A 9,078-nucleotide genomic window follows, 5' to 3' on the forward strand; every position below is an offset into this window, starting at 1 on the left:
CACTTTTGGAGCTCCTAAAAGGATTTTAACAGCCCAAGGGAGAGAATGCATTAATCAGGTGTATATCTGGTCTTCACTACTTCTAAACGTTTACTTTACATGATCTCTGTAATTGTATGCGTTATTTCAACTTCCATAAATAACTTTAGCCGTCATCGCTTATTTTATTCTGTTTAAATTTATATAAGTTTTACAGGTATACATTTCTTACCAATGAAAGATATTTAAACAAATATTAGACATTTAAAAATGTTATTTTAAGCTAAACTGTCAGTTTTTATATTAAGTTTGTACTGTGTTTTAACAAGCCCCCCCCCCCCCCCACTCGCTTTCTTATCAAGGTCAACAAAGGAGTTTGAACTCCTGAATAGAAAACGAAGCCTCTGCTCACCTTACCACCCTCAAACGAATGGTTTGGTGGAAAGAATGAATGGCACCATACAGAGGTAAGAGTGATTTAACTGTAATTTTGAAGCATTATTATTATTTGTTTATTTAGCAGACGCCTTTATCCAAGGCGACTTCCAGAGACTAGGGTGTGTGAACTGTGCATCGGCTGCAGAGTCACTTACAATTACATCTCACCCGAAAGACAGAGCACAAGGAGGTTAAGTGACTTGCTCAGGGTCACACAATGAGTCAGTGGCTGAGGTGGGATTTGAACTGGGGACCTCCTGGTTACATGCCCTTTTCTTTAACCACTGGACCACACAGCCTCCTTATGATATTGAATACACACAACATCAATAATCCCACAACTTCCACTACCAATTTGTGATTAGCTATCCATGAGAATAAGCATTGTTTTCATTTGCCATCAGTTGCCCAAGTATTTGGAGATTTGGAAAAATATATTTTGCCCTGTCCTAAAGTTATAATATGATGCAATGTGTTTAGAGTTGTCAGTTTTATGTAAAATATAAATAAGAATTGAAGAAAAAAATATTCTACACTGTTTATTTTCAGAGCTCTAAGCAAACTTTGCCAGCAGAAGCCAGAGACCTGGGACACATCTGGACGCGGTTATTTTTGGGTTTAGGACAAAAAAAAAGTTGACCACACGTCATTTACCATATTTTATCATGTTTGGACGAGAGGCCCGCTACCCCTCTGAAGTTCCAGAATCTTATGAGGTAGGTTTACATTTGTAAATGTTAGTTGATTCTTTACTTGATCACAGTTATAATATTTGGTATTCATTCAGTCTGCTTTGTAACAGACATTGTTTACTCTCAGTTTCTTTATTATTATGGTTGTTTCCAACCTCTTTGTAAACACATCTCATCCTGCAGTTTTGCACCCATCAACATGCAATTCAGCATACTAGTACTATATATTTTACTAGTATTTAACATAAGGTTTCAATTAAATCAATTTAAAAATACAAACACAATTGTATGACATTAGTAACAGTATTTGTTGTTCTCTGTAGCATTGTCATCAGCAAGTTTAAATAATTTATTAATGATAGCACCCGTGTAACAATTTTTTTTTTTTTTTGGTTCCTGGGTAGTAAGTGTTATTTCCTAATTGCTTATGCCTCAAAAGTATAGAAAATGGCTATTCCCCACAAACTTTGCTTTTGTGACCAGGACAGTGATATTTTGAAATTTACCTATTTTCCAGAACATTCCAGAGAGATTCAGTGCTGAGTAAACTTGGAGTAACTTTCAGAACTTTCTCGAACTTTCCAGTAATATAAATAGTAGTATAAATACAGGGGCCTTAAGCCCACCAGTTCAGTTTAGTTCCAGCTGCCTAAGTGGATACATATCTGCATTTTTCTGAGATGGCATCAAGAGGCTGCAAGCATCCGGCAGACGCATTTTGCTATGTCTGCGGCCAATTTATCAAGAAGAGCGAAAAAGTACTCTGTGGAAGCATCTGCTAAGATGTGTGAGACCTACAAGGCATATTTCGGCATGCCTGTCGGGGATCGAGACAAACCCTGGGCACCTCATTTCACCTGCGAGCACTGCAAAAAAACTCTGGAAGGTAAGATGGACAATTGTTGCTCGGAATTTTGTTATAAAATTTGTTAATTTTTAAAATTGTAAATTTTTAATTTTAAAATGTTTTACAATTTTCAATGTTATTGAAAAAATATATCATATATGAAAAATGTTACGAGAATCTCTTACACATTAGTCATGGGTGAAATAAATGTATTTTTGTAGGATGGTACAGAGGGGAAAAGAGCCATGAAGTTCGCTATCCCAAGAATTTGGCGGGAACCCACTGACCACTCAAACAACTGCTACTTCTGCATGGTGGACCCTTCCAAGCAGACGGAGTTTTCTGTGGGGAGGAACAACGTCAAGTGGGAGCCACTGGTGGACCCCCGGAAGGTGCTGATGCCACCACTGCACATCAAATTGGGCCTTATGAAACAATTTGTCAGAGCTCTAGATAAGGAGTCGGCAGCCATCAAGTACTTTTCAAGACTTCTTCCCTAAGCTGTCTGAGACAAAGGTCAAAGCCGGTGTCTTCGTCGGACCACAGAAAGATCCTGGAGTGCAATGAATTCCCCAAGAAGCTCACTAGTAAGGAGAAAGCGGCTTGGAACAGCTTTGTCACAGTGGTTCGGGGCTTCCTGGGCAATCACAAGGCCGAAAACTATGTGGAGCTGGTTGAGACTCTGGTGAAGAACTACGGCACAATGGGCTGTAGGATGTCCCTCAAAGTCCATATCCTTGATGCTCATCTTGATAAATTCAAGGAGAACATGGGAGCGTACTCGGAGGAGCAAGGCGAGCGCTTCCACCAGGATATACTGGACTTTGAACGCCGCTACCAAGGACAGTATAACGAGAACATGATGGGAGACTACATTTGGGGGCTGATTCGTGAAAGTGATTTACAGTATAATCGTAAATCTCAAAAAACTACTCGCTTCTAAATCTTTTGTAGTCATTTTTGTATTACTTTAGTATAAATGCATGTTAATTTCTGACTTTATGTGAACAAAAAGACACACATTCGCCCGTTTTCTCATTGGAAATGGGTGAATTTCAAAATATCACTGTCCTGGTCACAAAAGCAAAGTTTGTGGGGAATAATAGCCATTTTCTATACTTTTGAGGCATAAGTAATTAGGAAATAACACTTACTACCCAGGAACTAAAATTGTGTTACATAGTGTAGCCACATAAACATAAAAAAATTGTGACAGTATGGCCGTGCGCAGGTGTGGTGACATCACGGACCAGGAACACAAAACCAAAATAAGGAATGGAGGTGCAAAACTGGAGCGCAACTGCGCTCAGGGTTTTATTAAATAATAAAACCAACAGTTCAAACAAAACAAAACAAAAAGGCGCGTCGGCCGAACAAACAGAAATAAACAAAAGTATCGCGCTGGTGTAAAAACCAGCACGCTTAGCAGTTTGTGTTAATTTCTTTACCTCCTAACTCCTCACTTGTTCTCCACTCTCGAACACCCTCACCCTGAGCGCAGACAGCTGCAGGCTTTTATATTCTGGCCGAGGGGTTAACTAGCAATTAATTAATTATCCTATTACCCCTCGGCCATAGTCTGCACAAGTTTAAAAAGGATGCGTGACTGTCAGCTAGTAAAATAAATTACTGGCTGATCAGTCACACATCCTCACAAGGTTTTAATCAAATAATGACGGCTTTCATCCGCGATGCAAACAATAATAACACAAATAATACATATAGGGGAGGGACATTCCGCCACAGAAATGTATATCAATATAGGTATTCCGTACATTTATATACTTGTTCAATTTCTAATCCATCAAAAGTGCTTTCAAGAAGAGGTGAAAAAAATAAATAAATCTATTTGGTCCCCCCCCAGACTATTAGTAACATTGTATTTAATGTAACAAACTTTGTAACATTTCAAATGTTACTACCCCTCTGGCTACAATGTTTCAGTTTCATGGAGAACAATGCAGTAACAGCTCACAACACCTTATATAACTCTGGTCTCTCACCTATTAAGGTCAAATGAAGTAGTGCCTTAAATGTCTATATAAATGGGATTTTGAATCCATGTATTAAAAGCTATTTCAATTCACTTTTACGCAACAGTTCTTTTGAACAGTGCAATATGTGTAAGCAACATTTAAAAATAACGCTTCATAAGAGGTCACATTTATCCAGAAATGTCCATTGTAGTTAAACACTATTATACCACATGGTGCTACAGATAAAAATGTAACAATGACAAAGAATAAAATTTCCTGAGAAGAAAAAAATAAAGCCATATAATCTTAATCAATACAAACTTTCACCTCTGTAGAATCTAGTTACACTTAAAGTATACCTTTTTCAATAGGTGAACAGAACCGTTGAGGATGTGCTTGGGGAAGAGGTTGTGTTTCCAGGTATAAAATTAAAGGACAAAATTTATGAGACTGTGAGGGCAAATGCACAAACTGCAGTAAATGAAACAAAGGCCCAAAAAGAAGCAGCAGTGGCAGCGAGACACACATTCACACTAGATGAAAAGGTACTAAGGAAGAACCACAGGAGCCAGCAGAGGAAAGGGGGGAAAAATGGATCGGGACCTTCTGGGCCCTTTCACTATTACGGCTGTACAGGGCAAAAGTGCAGATTTGACTGATGAGAAAGGAAAGGTCTTTCCAAGTATCAGCTTGGATCACTTGGTGCCCTATACAGAAGAGGTTCCTCGTTTACCACACAAAGTACTTTTCTAGGGTTGCTCTTGGAAGACCTGGATCTCCGGCCCCAGCTGTGGTCAGTCGAGGATCTCCGGCCCCAGCTGTGGTCAGACGAGGATCTCCGGCCCCAGCTGTGGTCAGACGAGGATCTCCGGCCCCAGCTGTGGACAGTCCAGTTATTCTTGAGAAATGTGAGTTGAGTAAAGTTTTTTTCTTGCCATACAACTGTGCATATTAAATTACTCTCCATGGGTAACTTTTTTGACAACATAAACCATTCACATATAATATTCGAACAAACTAACTGTAATAGAACAAATACAAAATTGTAGTACGATGTAAGTGTACTTTTTTAATGTGTCTCAAAATATGCAAACTTTTTGCAGATTTTGAAGCAGCTTGGTCTGGGAAAGGAAGCCATATGTTGCTGTCAAAAATTGGCCCATATAAATTATTTTATTTGGACGTAGGGCGCTTTGCCCCTGATAGTGAGCTTGAGAGTGATGTATGCTGCATTTTGATTCTGTCTGAAACAAACAGAATTAATGGTTTCATATGTACTTTATGCATTCAAGTAAGTAAAATGTATTGTATTAACTTGCTTTCTTTTATTGATTTTACCTGGCAGCTAGTGTGTTGAGACATAAAAGGCTATGAATAAAATAAGTTTAAAAACGAACTGCCTGCTGTCTAGTCAGCATTATAAATATTTTATTTGGTATTTAGGTTTGAATATTTTTGGTTTCCTCTGCGTTCAGAGATTAATGCAGGCATGTAAGACATATTTTAAAGAGACAAAAATGCACCATCATGTATATGTACATGTTTATCCTGTAAGGTAATAAATGCATATATAACAGCACTGGTGAGGAGATTTAATCTTGAAGGGGACGAAAAAGCCTTCCTCATTGAATCATTCACCATGAGCAAAATATGGCGGGGCTCATATCAAACACTGAGAGGTACGTCAAGCCTCACTTCAAAATACAGCACCTTGAGTGATAATCAATCAACGGATATGTTTTACAAAATAAGTTTATATTGGATACCTTATGTGCTGTTATTAATTTATCTCCATCCATTTTAGCTTGATCCCAGCAAGTACAGTTTGATTTTGGGCATTATAAATGAACATCACCACTGGACACTTGCTGTGAGTAAGCATGAGTGGCAGAGATGGTGTGTGTTTTTGGATGATATGTATGTATGTGCATGTGTGTGTGATATATTAAACAAGTTCATTTATTTTCAGGTTCTGTATCCATCCCAAAAGAAGACTATTTTCTTGGATCCACTGGGAGTCCAAAGAAAGTGAGGAAGTGCCTTGAGACAACAAGGTAAATCTTTCATTTTGCCCTTAATGACATTGCTATTTTGAGACTCTTTAGCAATCTATAATAATAGAGTTCCCAAACAGAATAATACAAATGTATGTTTTGTCAATGTTACATTTGGAGCATCACAAAAGTATACATTGTGTGCATGTAAGAGCATTTTCATAGACTTAATATTAACATAATACTACTAAAATTGTATAGGTGTATAGTATGACAAGGTGTGGTATTGCAGGGAAAGTATGGAAGGACAGGGTTGGTATGGCTGGGGAGAGTTTAAATGCTAGAAAATAATAAAAAAAATAACTTCTAGATCTTATTGCAGGGTGTGTTAGGGGTGGTAGTTATGGCATGTTAGGGTAGAAATGGTGGGTTTGTATGTGGGTTCAGATGACACATCGTGGGGTGTTTTTGTTTAAGGTCTGCATACAGTACAGCTACTATATCAGTTTTTCAGTGATTATTTAAATACAGCCACACTGGGTGGCATTAAAGGGTTTCTTGAAGTAATATAAAACAAACTATCCACATAGCTTGTACCAGTTTATGATTTAAAAAATACATTAAAAAAAACCCTCTTTTCTCAGTTTGCAGAGGATGTTCTTGAAGGCAGACAGAGCAACTTTTCCCCCCGAAGGGAGTCCATTGCCGTTATCTGAAAGGAAATGGCAATCGGCCTTCTTAAGGAATCAGGTATAAAGGGTAATAGTACAGTATTCGAGTTAATACCGAAGGCACTGATGATGCACTTGTAATATTCTAAGCTCTTTTTACTGCACAGATTAATTTTGGGCCTGGATCATGAAGCTGCCTTTAAGTTGGGTTTAGCTTAAATTCTCACAATTGACAATACAGTAATAGTTCAGTGAGCTTGTTAAATCTAGCCAGGTTTATTGCATTAAAATTGATCACTTAATTGCACTTTGTTGGGTGAGCAGCAGTGTTGTCGTGTTAATCTTGTATTGTACATGGTACAGTAGTTATGTTTCATGATAAAAAAAAATGTGCAGCTAAACATTTAAAATGACTGGTAAATACATACATGAACAAACTACTTCATCTACAGTAGTGAAACAGTCTGGTGGTGGAGTTTCTAACTATTTCTAACTTACATGTGAGACTGCAATGTCTGGGGGCCACTAAAGTTGCTGTTTTCAGGAATGAATAGTTGATACAGTCTCGAATGTTTAAAGAAAAACAAATGGACTTATGATGGATTTACTCATTTATAAGATGGGAGGTAGAGGATAAATTATAGAGAACAGGTAAGAGTACCTGAGATGTACCTATTAGTGCACGTTCTAAAATATGCACCCAAATATGATTATTGCACAGATGATCTGAGCAGTCTGTGTCTGTTTTGTGGAGAGCAGGACACTCTGGGGGATGCAGTGTCACAAGATGAATGGGTAATTTAGTAGTGAACACTTTAGTTGTATTTTTAAACTTTTTCAACTGCAACTCCAAACATCTTCTAATCAAAATTAAAAATAAATAAATACAGAAATAGAAAAGTTTATGCAAATTAAATGTCCATGGTTTCCATACTTCGTTATGATTTCCTAATTAAACTCTCTACACTGCATTAGTTTTTCTGCACCCTCTACTTTCCTTTGTATTTTTCAGATTGCGTGCGATGGCTGCAGCAGGTGGTTCCTCCACACATGTGTTTCACGGCCATCAACTAAGGTCAGCTTTTGTGCAGCATGCACAATGTGAGGACACACAGATGCTTCATTTCCACTGCAGGCGCAACTGGGCCAGCCGCGCAAGAGCCGTGCCCCCGCCAGTAAAATTACTGTTAATTCTGTTACTTCAATGATTCTTCTTTCAACTCCTACTAAATAGTTGGAAATAGATGCTTAGGTTTCTAGATTTTTATGGAAGGGGGGGAATAAAAAAAGGGGGGGGGGGAGTTTTTGTTTCAATCCTTTTTATGTTGTACTGTTTGCTCCTCCAATAAACATTTGATCACAAAAAGTTGTTGAGTATGCAGCTGAGAGACACTAACAGTATGAGTTTGGTATTTTTTGGCAAGCTCCTGCTTGATTTACAGAGGGGACACCAAATATTCCAGTGACTGCAAAAAACTGTGTACCTGGAGGAAATGGTGCCCCTTGTTTACTGAGAGCAAATGCACAGCAGAGTGACAAAAGTTGATGAGTGTGCATTCAGATGGGAAATAAAAAATAATTATAATCTCCTTTCAAGTTCAACATTTCTGTTATTGGTTTATCTGTGTGTGTGACAGTTGTGAAAAGCTGTCAGGAATTGAATTGCTTACAAATAAATAAGTAAATAAACATTTAGAAGATTGTACTGCATTTAACTGAATTATAAAATAACTGGGTTAATTTACACGTAGTAGATTACTTGTGTAGTAATAATAAATAAATATAAACGAGAGTTTCAATTTGTGCGTTCAACAATGTGGATTGCTTAGCCGAAGTTCTTTTTTGTTTTACTTTCTTAGAGAAACGTCTCCAGTGGCGGGCCTCCCTAACCAAAGCTGTTGTAGCCTACTCGAGTCTCAGCTAATGCTACCGTGGAACACAGAGAAGACGGCTTTGGGACTTTTTTATTGTTATAAACTTTTCTTATTGATTGCTGCTGTTAGACAATTACATTACCTTTGCTGCTGTAACCATTTCCAACGTTACTGATATTGATATAGTTAGCTGGTTATTGCTGTAGCCGAACCTATATTTAAGTTGTGATAGTTACTGCTGTTATGGATATAGCTATTTGTCCATTGTTGCTATTGCTGTAGCTAAATCTATATTTGAATTGTGATAATCATTGTGAATACTGCTGCTACTGATCCAGCTATTGTTATTGCGACCAATATTTAGTTATGTTTTGTATATGTGCTTGGCCATTGTAGTGTGTTTTTAATCTGATTTGTTTTAATAATTAAATTAATCCCTTTCAAAATTGTCTGGCTGGCTTCCTTGTCTGCATTTCCACGGTGTTGCTACCCCGGTATTACAAACTTGACCTAGTGACACCTGTAACAATCTCCCCGCTGCATCACACAGTGCAAGCAAACAGTCACAGCTTGTTCTGTTCAGCCGTGGCCAAAAAGTTTAGCATCA

General features: G+C 37.9%; 1 long non-coding RNA gene across 2 annotated transcripts; it reads left to right on the top strand.

Annotated features, from left to right (window-relative positions):
- The first annotated feature begins 346 nt into the window (after positions 1-346).
- LOC131737493 (uncharacterized) lies at positions 347-8,861 on the top strand. Of its 2 annotated transcripts, none has more exons than XR_009329132.1 (8): positions 347-446; positions 967-1,133; positions 4,686-4,840; positions 5,488-5,611; positions 5,737-5,802; positions 5,902-5,986; positions 6,571-7,783; positions 8,457-8,861. It is a non-coding gene; the product is annotated as an uncharacterized LOC131737493 (long non-coding RNA). The 2 variants fall into 2 exon arrangements; XR_009329133.1 differs by having other exon boundaries at positions 6,571-7,672.
- The last annotated feature ends 217 nt before the right edge of the window (positions 8,862-9,078 follow it).

The sequence above is a fragment of the Acipenser ruthenus genome, chromosome 7 (assembly GCF_902713425.1).
Source record: "Acipenser ruthenus chromosome 7, fAciRut3.2 maternal haplotype, whole genome shotgun sequence".
NCBI classification, from domain to species: Eukaryota; Metazoa; Chordata; class Actinopteri; order Acipenseriformes; family Acipenseridae; genus Acipenser; species Acipenser ruthenus.